Here is a 15,432-nt window from a genome sequence, read left to right on the forward strand (position 1 = left end):
CCCACCCTTATGTTGTATAAACAGGACATGCACACTTTAACAAACCAGTCATTTCAGCGCCAGGGTCTGCCACACAACTGTGGCTGAAATGATTGGTTCGTTTGGGCCCCCACAAAACAAGCTGGCAATTAATGTGTCCCTGCACAAACTGGCTCTACGGAGGCAAGATGTCATCCTCATCCACCGATTCCTCACCCTCTTCAGTGTGTACATCCTCATCCTCACAAAGTATTAACTCGTCCCCACTTGAATCCACCACCACAGGTCCCTCTGTACGTTCTGGAGGCTGGTCTCCCTGGAAGAGCTGATAATTCATTTTGATGAACATCATCTTCTCCACATTCTGTGGAAGCAACCTCCTACGCCTTTCGCTGACAAGGTTCCCGGCTGCACTAAACACTCTTTCGGAGTACACACTGGAGGGGGGGCAACTCAGGTAAAATACAGCCAGTTTGTACAGGGGCCTCCAAATTACCTCTTTTTCCTGCCAGTACAGGTATGGTCTGTCTGACATGCCTACTTGGATGCTGTCACCGATGTAATCCTCCACCATTCTGTCAATGGTGACAGTATCATATGCAGTGACAGTAGACATGTCAGAAATTGTTGCCAGGTCCTTCAGTCCGGACCAGATGTCCAAACTTGGTCCTGCCTGCCCTGCATCACCGCCAGCGGGTTGCTTAGGATACCTAAGTTTTTTCCTGGCAGCCCCAGTTGCGGGAGAAAATGAAGAAGGAGCTGTTGACGTGTCACGTTCCGCTTCAGCTGACAGTGTGTTCACCAGCAGGTCTTTGAACCTCTGCAGGCTTGTGTCGGATGGAAAGAGAGACACCACATAGGCTTTAAACCTAGGATCGAGCACGGTGGCCAAAATGTAGTGGTCTGATTTCAACAGATTGACCACCCTGGAATCCTGGCAAAGCGAATGAAGGGCTTCATCCACAAGTCCCACATGCCGAGCGGAATCGCTCCGTCTTAGCTCCTCCTTCACTTTCTCCAGCTGCTTCTGCAAAAGCCTGATGAGGGGAATGACCTGACTCAAGCTGGCAGTGTCTGAACTGACTTCACGTGTGGCAAGTTCGAAGGGCTGGAGAACCTTGCACAACACGGAAATCATTCTCCACTGCGCTTGAGTCAGGTGCATACCCCCTCCTTTGCCTATGTCATAGGTGGATGTATAGGCTTGAATGGCCTTTTGCTGCTCCTCCATCCTCTGAAGCATATAGAGGGTTGAGTTCCACCGCGTCACAACCTCTTGCTTCAGGTGATGGCGGGGCAGGTTCAAGAGTGTTTGCTGGCGCTCCAGTCTTCGGCACGCAGTCGCTGAATGGCGAAAGTGGCCTGAAATTTTTCGGGCCACCCAAAGCATCTCCTGCACGCCCCTGTCGCTTTTCAGAAAATTCTGCACCACCAAGTTTATTGTGTGAGCAAAACATGGGATGTGCTGGAATTTGCCCAGATGTAATGCCCGCACAATATTGGTGGCGTTGTCAGATATCACAAATCCCCAGGAGAGTCTAAGTGGGGTAAGCCACTGGGCGATGATTTCCCTCAGTTTCTCTAAGAGGTTGTCGGCGGTGTGCCTCTTACTGAAACCAGTGATACACAGCGTAGCCTGCCTTGGAACGAGCTGGCGTTTCTGAGATGCTGCGACTGGTGACGCTGCTGCTGTTGCTGCGTAAGGTGATACATCTACCCAGTGGGCTGTCACAGTCATATAGTCCTTAGTCTGCCCTGTTCCACTTGTCCACATGTCCGTGGTTAAGTGGACATTTGGTACAACGGCATTTTTCAGGACATTGAGGACACTTTTTCTGATGTTTCTGTACAGTCTCGGTATCGCCTGCCTAGTGAAGTGGAATCTAGATGGGATTTGGAACCGGGGACACACTACCTCCAGCAATTGTCTAAATCCCACTGCACTAATGGCGGATACCGGACGCACGTCTAACACCAACATAGCAGTCAAGGCCTCAATTATACGTTTTGCTTCAGGATGACTGCTGTCGTACTTCATCCTCCTCGCTAAGGACTGTTGGAGGGTCAATTGTTCAGTAAAAGTAGTGGTGTTCCTACTTCCTCTCTGGGATGATGAACGACTCCCAGCAGCAGCAGCAGCGGCAGCAGGAGGCGTAGCAATGCAGGATCCTCCGGAGGAATCCGGGATAGGAGAGAAAGTCATGCCAGTGACATGGCCTGCAGTACTACTTCCGATCCTGACTAAGGAGGAAATTGACGAGGAGGGAGTTGACGGTGTGGTTTGCAGGCGCTTGGATACAACAGGACAACGGGATTTAGGTGTCCCTGGACTGCTTACGGTCTTAGCCAAAGTTTCTGAACTTGACAGTAACTTATTATGAACGTGCTGCAGGTGCCGTATAAGGGAGGATGTTCCTAGGTGGTTAACGTCCCTACCCCTACTTATTCCACCTTTACATAAGGTACATATGGCAAGACAGTTGTTGTCCGGATTTGGATAGAAATATTGCCAGACCAAAGAGGTGGAATGTTTGGTCTTCTGCCCAGGCATGACCGTGATGGGCTTTTTCATCCCACGGACAACAACTGTCTCCCCCGGTGCCTGATTTAAACAAACCACATCACCATCAGAATCCTCCTCGCCAACTTCCTCCTCAGCGCCAGCTACACCATCCTCATCCTGTTGTACTTCAACAGTGACATCTTCAATTTGCATATCAGCAAGTGGACTGTAGGTGCTCCTTTCAGCACTTGCAGGGGGCGTGCAAATGGTGGAAAGAGCCACCTCTTCCCGTCCAGTGCTGGGAAGGTCAGGCATCGCAACCACCACCACACTTGGACTCTCCTTGGGGATTTGTGATATCTTCTTAGAAAGCACAGTTCTTCGCTGTGCTTTTGCCAGCTTAACTCTTTTGATTTTTTTAGTGGGAGGAGGGCTTCCATCGTCATGTGAAGCTGAACCACTAGTCATGAACATACTAGGGATCGACCTTAGCCGTTCCTTGCCACTCGTGTCGTAAATGGCATATTGGCAAGTTTACGTTTCTCTTCAGCTGATTTAAATGTTTTTTTCAAGGTCATTTTCCTGAACTTTGTCATTTGGGATTGTATGTGCCCTCTATTATGACATTGGGCATCGGCCTTGGCAGACGACGTTGATGGCATGTTATCGTCTATGTCATGACTAGTGGCAGCAGCTTCAGCACTAGGAGGAAGTGGTTCTTGATCTTTCTCTATTTTATTTTTATCGGAGAAAGTTTGGTCCTCCATTTATGTTATATCGATTTGATATATACAGAAAATATTTCTTTATTTTTGCTGGAGAGTAGTGCACTTTGTGGGTTACACCAGCCTTTAAGAAATGAGCCAGCCGGCTCTTTACTTATGGGACACAGGGGCATGCTTGGCGCTGCTCCTTTGTTGATGCACATGCGGCTACTGCGCACACAATTCACAAACACAGAAAATATTTTTTTTTTTGGTTTGGACTGGAGTGTACTTTGGGGGTTACAGCACCCTTTAACGGTCAAGCCAGCCGGCCCTTTACTTATGACACAGGCGCACGCTTGGCACTACTTTGTTGATGCACATGCGGCTACTGCGCACACAATTCACAAACACAGAAAATATATATTTTTTTGGTTTGGACTGGAGTGTACTTTGGGGGTTACAGCACCCTTTAACGGTCAAGCCAGCCGGCCCTTTACTTATGACACAGGCGCACGCTTGGCACTACTTTGTTGATGCACGTGCGGCTACTGCGCACACAATTCACAAACACAGAAAATAATTTTTTTTTTGGTTTGGACTGGAGTGTACTTTGGGGGTTACAGCACCCTTTAACGGTCAAGCCAGCCGGCCCTTTACTTATGACACAGGCGCACGCTTGGCACTACTTTGTTGATGCACGTGCGGCTACTGCGCACACAATTCACAAACACAGAAAATAATTTTTTTTTTTGTTTGGACTGGAGTGTACTTTGGGGGTTACAGCACCCTTTAACGGTCAAGCCAGCCGGCCCTTTACTTATGACACAGGCGCACGCTTGGCACTACTTTGTTGATGCACGTGCGGCTACTGCGCACACAATTCACAAACACAGAAAATATATTTTTTTTTGGTTTGGACTGGAGTGTACTTTGGGGGTTACAGCACCCTTTAACGGTCAAGCCAGCCGGCCCTTTACTTATGACACAGGCGCACGCTTGGCACTACTTTGTTGATGCACGTGCGGCTACTGCGCACACAATTCACAAACACAGAAAATATATATTTTTTTGGTTTGGACTGGAGTGTACTTTGGGGGTTACAGCACCCTTTAACGGTCAAGCCAGCCGGCCCTTTCCTTATGACACAGGCGCACGCTTGGCACTACTTTGTTGATGCACGTGCGGCTACTGCGCACACAATTCACAAACACAGAAAATTATTTTTTTTTTGGTTTGGACTGGAGTGTACTTTGAGGTTTACAGCACCCTTTAACGGTCAAGCCAGCCGGCCCTTTACTTATGACACAGGCGCACGCTTGGCACTACTTTGTTGATGCACGTGCGGCTACTGCGCACACAATTCACAAACACAGAAAATAATTTTTTTTTGGTTTGGACTGGAGTGTACTTTGGGGGTTACAGCACCCTTTAACGGTCAAGCCAGCCGGCCCTTTACTTATGACACAGGCGCACGCTTGCACTACTTTGTTGATGCACGTGCGGCTACTGCGCACACAATTCACAAACACAGAAAATAATTATTTTTTTGGTTTGGACTGGAGTGTACTTTGGGGTTACAGCACCCTTTTTTTTTTTTTTAAATATCTTTTTTTATTGAACAGCAATAAAACAGTTATACATTGCACAATCCAAGAATTAGAGAAAATAAAATTGTCTGATAAACGACTAGTCTGTTTCTTGGAACAAACAATATACAAACTACTGTTAATCTTTTCAAACTTTTTTTGGAAAATAGTACAAATATAGATTGAAATTATGTCAAAGTACAAAGAAACAAAGTACTTGAATATAATATAATGTAGAAAATTACAAAATTACAAATACTGTATAAAAAAATCAATATAGTACACCGTATAGAAATGCAAGTAAATATACAATCAATGTCACTCAAACTATGCAACTTATAGAGCCAGTGTAAGCAGCAATTGAATTTTGAGTTAACCAATTATCACATCAACTTCGGTATATCAGTCAATCGTTGCGTCAATATAATCTACATCAATGCAGAATTATATTAGAAAAAAGGGGGGGAGAGTTAGAATAAAATGATAAAAGAAACAGAAGAAGAAAGAAAGGTGAAATAGAAATAGAGGGGGAATCACTGACAGAAGGTGAGAGATACCTTGTCTGGGGGGATTCACAGAGAGCTACATATAAATAGCACAAATAGGGGCATTTTAAGTGATATTTCTTAGCATAAACCATTCCGTGTGATCAAAGACTTTCCATATGTTATTCTGAATCTGGACCGGTAGACATTGTATGTATGGTTCCCATTTTTTGGAAAAAATCCGTACCCCTCTTTCGATGTTAAAGATAGCCATACGTCTCTCCGCATAAATTACCTCCAGCAGCGCAGTTTTCCATTCCATTAGTGTAGGTGCTGATTTTGAGATCCAGTAATTAAGGATAAGTTGTTTAGCTACTGTAACCATGACTCTCAGAGCAGGTTTCCATGGGCCCAAGGAGGACTCAGACTCCCATATTGAAAATTCTGCGAAAATAAGAGCTGCCGCATTTTTGGACAATTTAAGATGTATCGTATTATTTAGATAACACAAAATTTTATTCCAAAATCTATGGATCTTTCTGCAGTACCAGAGGTTATGCGAGAGAGAGGCATTAGAGCAGTCACATTTCACACAATTTCCCTCCTCCAGTGGCACAAAATGTCTCCGTTGGGCCGGGGACATATATGTACGATTTAAAATTCTAAGATGAATTTCTTGAAGTCTCGCTGACTTAAGGCAGGGTAAAACACAATCCAGATTCGCAACAAATGGCTCCAAGTCACATAATTCGGGTATCTCTGTGTGCCAAGCTTCCGCAACTGGTGCCCAAGCATGTATAGGAATTTCAATCAGGTATTTATATAAATGAGCTATTCTGAATTTGGTTGAGCGACATAAGAGTAGAATGCGACCCATTGTATCTGTGTTAATTGAGATCCATAAAGGATTATCTAAGGATTGAATGAAATGACGTACTTGTAGAAACATAAAAAATTGTGTACGAGGGATGTCATATTTATCCTGTAATTGTACAAAGGAGAGCAAATTGCCACCCGGATCAAATACATCTTTGATGGACATGATTCCCTTTTGATTCCACATTTTAAAAAGAGGAATGTCAAGTGAAGGGGGAAAACAGGGATTACCCCATAAGGGGATGTACGGGGATGAAAAAGGATTTTTCCCCAAATGTGTATTAACCTTCAACCACGTAGTGTAAGTGTCCCAGAATAAAATATTAGAACGAAATATCTTAGGAATGTGTATTTTAGGGGTGTGTAACAAGGCTGCTGGGGCATATGGGTGAAATAATGCTTCCTCCAAGTCAGGATTAGTATAGTGATCGGTATGTAATAACCAATCAGTTATATATCGGAATATGGCAGCTTTTGCAAATGCAGAGATGCTTGGGATGCTCAGCCCTCCATTTTTTTTCAATAGGTAAGCTCGGGAACGCGGCATTCTGGGTTTCTTGTACTGCCAAATGAATTTAAAAAAGATCTGCGTAAACTTCAGTACATCCACTCTTGTTAAAGTAATGGGTAAAGTTTGTAAAAGATAGGCTAGTTTCGGGAACACCACACTCTTTATTACAGTTACTCGTCCGAGTAGAGAGAGTTTAAGATCTTTCCAATTCTGGAGTTGGGAGTTTAATCTATTTAGCAATGGAGAGAAATTAAAAGCATATAGAGAGGATAATTGAGCTGGTATAAATATACCTAAGTATTTTAATTTATGTGTTGCAATTGTGAAAAGAGAGGCTATGTGGGGATGTGTAGCTAAAAAAGTAGCTGCATCAATAGGGAGCAACTCAGATTTACTCACATTGATGCGATAACCTGCAAATGATCCAAATGTGGTAATTAGATCCAGAAGTGTAGGGATGGATCGTAGGGGGTCAGATATAAAAAGCATCATATCGTCTGCAAATAAAGACAATTTACATGTTTGGTTTCTGATAGTAATACCCTTTACCTCCGTTTCCTGTCTTATTGCTATTGCCAATGGTTCTAGCGCAATTGCAAACAAAAGTGGAGAAAGCGGGCAACCCTGTCTCGTCCCTCTCTGTGTACAGAATACAGGTGATAAATATCTATTAGTGAGAATCTGAGTAAGGGGAGAAGTATATAAGGATCGTATGATCTCAACAAAAAGGGCGGGCATACCAAACCGACGCAGAGATTCAAACAGGTGATCCCAGGTTACCAGATCAAACGCTTTTTCTGCGTCTAAAGACAACAAGAACCTGGGATCACCCGTCTCGCCCATATGCAGAGACTGCAGCACCGTAAGGACTTTCCTAATGTTTGTGACAGAATTTCTGCCACAAATAAACCCGGTTTGGTCCGGGTGTATGATAGACGGGAGAATCAACTTCAACCGCTCTGCTAAAATTTTTGTCAATAATTTATAGTCTACGTTAAGTAGAGAAATGGGTCTATATGATGAAGGCAAAAGGGGGTCTCTGCCTGACTTCGGCAGAACTTTTATAATGGCCGAATTAAAATAGTGAGGGATTATTTTACTATCCATTATGGAGTTAAATACATTAGTTAAAGTCTCTGTGATTTGGGGACGTAATATTTTGAAAAACTCCCCACTCAGACCATCTGGGCCTGGGGCCTTGAACGTCTTGAGAGATTTAACAGCCTGATCTACCTCTTCATGTGTAATTTTGCCAATCAATATATCAGCCTGTGCAGATGAAATCTGTGGCAGGGTGTGTGATTCCCAAAAAGCCTCCTTTTTAGTGATATCTATTGGGTCTTGGGAATAGAGGTTTTGGTAGTAACGGAAAAAGATATTCGCGATATCTTTGCCATTGAATTGTATGGCAGAGCTTTCATCTTTGAGAGCTGCAATATTATTATGTGGCTTGGTACCTCTCAGCATGTTTGATAGGAGTCGGCTAGGTTTGTTGCCGTATCGAAAGAAATGTAATTTACCTGAGTATACATATTTATCATCCATTTGAGTGAGGATTTGATCAAAGTGTAACCTGCACTCACCATATGCGGCTCTAGTCACCGGTGAGGATGAAGCTCTTAGAGCTTGAAATGCGGATGTTAAGGCCGTCTGTGCAGATCTATAAGTGGCGTCCTGTTCAGCCTTATATTTTGTCATAAAGGAGATAATTTCCCCCCTAATCACCGCCTTAGCAGTTTGCCAATATAAACCTGGGTTATCTTTATGTATTTGGTTGTTCATTTCGTAATTGGCCCAAGCAGACTCTAGCATTGACTTAAATTTAAGGGATGAGGCTAATTTTGCCGGAAATCGCCATTGGGAGTATGAACCCAAAAGGAATTTCCCCTGTACATCCACCCACACCGGCGCATGATCCGAAATAGCTATAGTTTCAATCGATGTATCGATAATCATTGGGGATATTGAGTTAGATAAGTAAAAATAATCAAGCCTAGAAAAGGCGTTATGAGTGGCTGAGTAGTACGTGTATTCCAGATCAGTGGGGTGTCTCATTCTCCACACATCTAATAAATTAAATTCTGTGGCTATATAATTTAAACCTATTTTTGGTTGTTTGGGGGAGGAATGAGAGAAAGTTTTCCTATCTAAGGTTGGGGAAGCGACCAGATTGAAATCACCCCCTAATATAATCTTAGAATCTGCAAAAGAATATAATTTGTTAATCAATCCTAAGAAAAAAGATTTATCATATATATTGGGACCATAGACATTACACAAACAATATCTAGTGCCGTCTAGCGTGACATCCATAAGAATGTATCGGCCCTCTTGATCCACATCAGAGGAGTGAATATCGAATTGAATACCCTTGCGTATTAGGATTACCACTCCACGTGACTTAGAACCAAATGATGATGACGCCAGTACCTGGTGGTGCAGTGTGTTTAGCTTGGCGTGTTCTGTGGGAGTTAAATGAGTCTCCTGTAAATAAGTGATATCGGATTTAAGCTTATTAAGATATGTCAATATGCGCTTTCTTTTCACTGGTGAGTGAATCCCCCTGACATTCCAGGTGCAAAACCTAAGGTGGGAATGCATCACAAGGTGTGGAAATTAGGTAATGCAAATAGTAAAAAAGTGTAGTATAAATGTTAATATACTCCCCATAATACCGGTTGGTGTTAGGTAGGTTCATAATAATATGAATGTCGGCTCTAGTATAAGTCATAAATAAGCTATGAAGGGCATGAGCTTCGTGATTCATACAGTATAAAGAAACAAATAAACAAATGGACATAGACATAAAAAGAAAATAAAGAAAGACGCTGATATGCATAGATTGCGAATCAAATGCAAACATATAACCAAAACTATAGTCATTGATCTCAGCCTATTGAAAAGGAAAAAAAAAAAATACAATAGTCTTAATAATAACTATAAAGCAACGTCACAAGTATATATGTAATTATAATCCTAAATCAGACTATAAACATATTTTTGAAGAAAAGGGTAAAACCTGGTAAAGGCATCAAAATAGGTATGGGACATCTTCCCGTAATCAATCATTATGGTCCATCGTGGAGGGGTCCGAGGACTCTTTTACTTCGTTAAGGAAAGCCTGGGCGTCAGCAACTTCTGTGAAATCTTTAGGGCCTTGAGGTGAGAAAATGCGAAGTCTAGCTGGGAATAAGAGCGCGAAGCGAGTCCCTGATTGGATGAGCTGAGAGCAGACAGGGGACATATTTCTGCGTGCTCTGGCAACCTCCGCGGAGTAGTCCTGGAACAAGAGGATACGTTGGCCATCCCACTGAAGAGGGCCCTTCTGTCGAGCAGTTGACCATATCAGATCCTTGTGACGAAAATGTAAGCACTTGAAGATAACAGCTCTAGGGCGTGAGATGTTAGAATCGCGAAAAGGACCTAATCTATGTACTCGTTCTATCTCAAAATTATTCAGTTCAGCCGAGATGCCGAGTAGCTCAGGGAGATCGGTTTGAAGAAATTTAGTGAGATCGTTGCCTTTAATCGTTTCCTTAAGACCCAGAAGTCGCAGGTTGTTGCGTCTGGACCTATTTTCCAGATCGTCTACCTTGGATAGTAATTGTTGTTGTGTGGTCGACATGGTAGCAACTTGTTGTTTTAGTTCCGAAAGTTCATGAAAGTTGACTCCGATCCTGTTTTCATTTTCACGCACTTGTTGTGAGACAGAGGACATTTGCGTCTTAATATCCGCCAGTGCCCCCATGAATTTATCCGCTTGGTTTTGCAGTAGTGGTTCCACTGTTTCTTTAATGGCTCTAACTATCTCTGCATATGAGAGAGGAGCAGGAACCGGGCCCATTGTGTTATGGGTAGTAGCGGGTTCGGAACTATGTGTGTGTGGCATGTTTTCCACAGGGTCTGTAGGTTGATCTGTACGTTTGCTACTACCCCTGGCTCGATTTGCCTTGGGGGTGGGCTGTGGAGCCATGAACTTATCCATGTAGAGATTGGTCTTAATTTTCACCAGGTTATGATAATACTGAGGAGTGTGTTGCTTAGAAATGGCTGTGATCACAGACAGGAGATCCTTTACATTTCAAATAATTGTGAAGTAACTTGAAAAATAGGGCTGGAGCACCATCTGGTGGTAGAAGCTGGCACTGTAACTATTCCCCAGAGTAAAGGATATGTACATAAATATTGCCAAATTTATCATCAGCTATAGCTGGGGATTCAAAAGAAGTATAGAGTTGCAAGACTTCTGTTTATAAGCAGCTGTACGTTCTCCAGTATAGGGCTTTAACTGGTAACACACAGTACCTTGTCTCCTGTATATGCAGTGTCTGCAAAATGGCGCCGTCTGTAAAAGGACCTTGAAAGGAGCCAGCGTCTGCCTTCTGCAATTATGATATGCGGTCGCGGGGACCCGTCCAGCGGCGTCCCCGTGTGTTCCCCTTGCTGCTCGCACCCACCCGCTGACTGTCTGTGAGCCAGCGTCGCGGGGTTTGGCAGTGGACCAGGCGCGATGCAGGAGCCGGGAGGCGAGGGCCGGAATCCAGCACCACGCACCGCGTCTGCAGTAGGCCGCGAGGTCCGGCAGCCCGAGTCCGGGAACCAGGATCCCGCTAGGCAATGGGAACACCCGCCTTGGGGGCAGAGATGGCTTGTGGCGGTAGGAGAGCCAAGAAGCACCGCGCACGGCCGGAGGGACTGGATCAGCAGGCTCAGTCGTAACGGAGCCCCGACTCCATGCAGCTTTCCTCCTCGGCTTCCAGGCCACGCCCCCGGGTTACAGCACCCTTTAACGGTCAAGCCAGCCGGCCCTTTACTTATGACACAGGCGCACGCTTGGCACTACTTTGTTGATGCACGTGCGGCTACTGCGCACACAATTCACAAACACAGAAAATATTTTTTTTTTTGGTTTGGACTGGAGTGTACTTTGGGGGTTACAGCACCCTTTAACGGTCAAGCCAGCCGGCCCTTTACTTATGACACAGGCGCACGCTTGGCACTACTTTGTTGATGCACGTGCGGCTACTGCGCACACAATTCACAAACACAGAAAATATATATTTTTTTGGTTTGGACTGGAGTGTACTTTGGGGGTTACAGCACCCTTTAACGGTCAAGCCAGCCGGACCTTTACTTATGACACAGGCGCACGCTTGGCACTACTTTGTTGATGCACGTGCGGCTACTGCGCACACAATTCACAAACACAGAAAATATTATTTTTTTTGGTTTGGACTGGAGTGTACTTTGGGGGTTACAGCACCCTTTAATGGTCAAGCCAGCCGGCCCTTTACTTATGACACAGGCGCACGCTTGGCACTACTTTGTTGATGCACGTGCGGCTACTGCGCACACAATTCACAAACACAGAAAATAATTTTTTTTTTGGTTTGGACTGGAGTGTACTTTGGGGGTTACAGCACCCTTTAACGGTCAAGCCAGCCGGCCCTTTACTTATGACACAGGCGCACGCTTGGCACTACTTTGTTGATGCACGTGCGGCTACTGCGCACACAATTCACAAACACAGAAAATATTATTTTTTTTGGTTTGGACTGGAGTGTACTTTGGGGGTTACAGCACCCTTTAATGGTCAAGCCAGCCGGCCCTTTACTTATGACACAGGCGCACGCTTGGCACTACTTTGTTGATGCACGTGCGGCTACTGCGCACACAATTCACAAACACAGAAAATAATTTTTTTTTTGGTTTGGACTGGAGTGTACTTTGGGGTTACAGCACCCTTTAACGGTCAAGCCAGCCGGCCCTTTACTTATGACACAGGCGCACGCTTGGCACTACTTTGTTGATGCACGTGCGGCTACTGCGCACACAATTCACAAACACAGAAAATATTATTTTTTTTGGTTTGGACTGGAGTGTACTTTGGGGGTTACAGCACCCTTTAATGGTCAAGCCAGCCGGCCCTTTACTTATGACACAGGCGCACGCTTGGCACTACTTTGTTGATGCACGTGCGGCTACTGCGCACACAATTCACAAACACAGAAAATAATTTTTTTTTTGGTTTGGACTGGAGTGTACTTTGGGGTTACAGCACCCTTTAACGGTCAAGCCAGCCGTCCCATTACTAATGACACAGGTGAACGCTTGGCACTACTTTGTTGATGCACGTGCGGCTACTGCGCACACAATTCACAAACACAGAAAATATATTATTTTTTTAGCACTTGGGGGGAGCACCCCTGATGGACAGAGCACCCCCTGGACAACACTACAGCACCCCTTTAGGACTGGGACACTGCATAGGACTTTGGAGTGGACACAGCCCCTATGGAGAACTGACTGCACAACACAGTCCAGCCAGCCCCTATGGACTTTGATGTAGTGGACACAGCCCCTATTAACAACAGCAGCACAGCACAACACAGCCAGCCCCTATGGACTTTGAAGTAGTGGACAACAGCAGCACTACACTACACTACACAGCCCAGCCAGCCCTAACTCCCACCCTCCCTCTTCACTGTCCACAGCCGAGTGAGAAAATGGCGCCAACGCGGGTATCTTATATAGGATCCAAAACCCGCGAGACTCGGAAGGCGGGATGATGACGTTTTGCCTCGATTTCAGATCCGAGTCAGGCGGGAAAAGTCGAGCCTGACTCGGATCGGACTCGGTTCGGGGGGGCTCGGGGGGGTTCGGATTTCAGAGATCCGAACCCGCTCACCCCTAATTTAAATCCATTAGCCAAAGATGAAGGGCTCTGCAAAGCGCTGGTTAGTAACTTTATCCCCTTTGAAAAAAATTAGTGGACAGTAATTTCTTATAGACTGCAAACATTGTCAATATAATGGTCGTCCTGAGAAAATGTTATTTATACAAAATTTAACAATTGTATATGTGGTAAAGGCAAAACCCACCAAAATTATTAATTAGTATATTGTACAAGGTAAACTATTGTATAACTATTTGCAATCAGTCTGGGTAATGGATTTTATATTTACTAATTATTTGGCAGTTTGGCGGCTCAAATGACACCATTCGACGTGGCCATCTGTACTTTATTATATCATTATTTAGTTAGATCAAGTTTATTTTTTATTGGTATTTTACTGACTTTATATTGTATTTTTACAGGTAATATGGTTGAAGATATTTGAATATATTAATCTCAACTTTTAAATAACATATTGTTTGATAACACAATTTCCTAATAATATACACTTTTATGTCTTCTAATTAAAAAACATGATTTATAGCTGGTAGCAAATTACCTTGATTATAAAAAGTCAATGGATCAACTTTTATTGTTTTATTTTACAAAAACAATTTTGTTACTATTTTATTAACATTATGGGACTGTGTATGCCTTATAGTTTATTTAAAGTTGATATAGTCAATCTCTAAAGGAAAAAGTTCTGTCACATTTATGAAAGTTTATCATGCACCTCTTGTGATATGGATAGCAATACACAGGCACATAGGACCTCATTCAGAGTCGGTCGTAAGCAGACGCTCGGTCGTACGCATCCAATGTTTCCAAACCACACATGCGCACGGTTAGTTGTTCGCATGTGCGTACAAGGCTTTGCGATCCAAAATGCTGTAGATCATACGGCTTACGAGCAGGAAGTGGCTTCTGAGAGTTGATTGACATGAAAAGCCATTTGTGGGTGTTGACGGGGGTGGTGGTCTGAAAACGCAAGTGTACCTCAGCGTTTTGAGGGCGTTTTAGGGGCGTACATAAATTACCTGCTACGACTGACATACAAGGCCGGAAGTAGTAAAACGTCACTCTGTGAGCAGGTTCGAGGCCTGGCTGATCGTACAGCTTGTGCTTGGGTACGTGCTCTCGCAAGCCCAAGAGTACAATCGATACTATCGAATGTTATTGATGTTAGGATTGATGTTTCTATTTTGAGCCACACAATGCAAGCAGCTAATAATCGTTTGTTGAAGCTAATAACACTGCTAATTGGCTTGTAATTGATTCAGCTGTGTTTGCATTAGTGAATAATAAGAATAAATACATTTCATGGGCATGGCTTATTATATGCGGTTTTTTTTTTATTTTGGTGTAATTTGCATTATTTAGCCTGCACCAGTTTTTCATATCCTCTGCTTTTTCAATACCTTGATTAATCATGTATATTTTTCATTATTAAATCAAATAATAAAAAAAAAGAAATTAAAAAAAAACAACAACACTTTAGAACAGTAATTAAATAATTGTCAACAAGCTAGTAACAAGGTGATCGATAGAGCATGGAAAAATGACATGTGGGCATCAACACAACACAAGCGGCCGCAACCATTAGAAGAAAATTAACATACAGCGACTGACAACGACTGACGATTGACTCGATCGCTAGCTGCTATCACTCGCTAGCTAGAGGAGGTGCAATGTTCATGTATGGGTGTCACTTTGGTTGCGGCCGACCGGCCGTGCGATTGCTTCCTTTTTCAGTTTCTCGGTCGTTAGGTGTACGACCGAGCGGCCGCTTACGACCGACTCTGAATGAGGTCCATTGAGTGCTAGCACTATGTTGGACATAGTATAACAGGGTTACACAACTATAATGCAGTAGAATTGGAGAGCATTATTACTGAGTGATTTAGCCACTTGTGGATTTGGAGTGATTAGACAAAACACTTTAAACATGGAGTGAAAAACTCATTTGTGATACTGCACTATTGTGAGTAATTTATGCTCTAACTATATAAGTCTTTCATCACATGAATTCTATACATTTGTATGCTGTTGTGATCACAGATATATAGTATATAGAGTAATCCAATAATAAAGTTACAACAAATGTAAGCA

The sequence above is a fragment of the Taudactylus pleione genome, unplaced genomic scaffold (genome assembly GCF_031769625.1).
Source record: "Taudactylus pleione unplaced genomic scaffold, aTauple2 ptg000007l, whole genome shotgun sequence".
Classification (NCBI taxonomy): domain Eukaryota; kingdom Metazoa; phylum Chordata; class Amphibia; order Anura; family Myobatrachidae; genus Taudactylus; species Taudactylus pleione.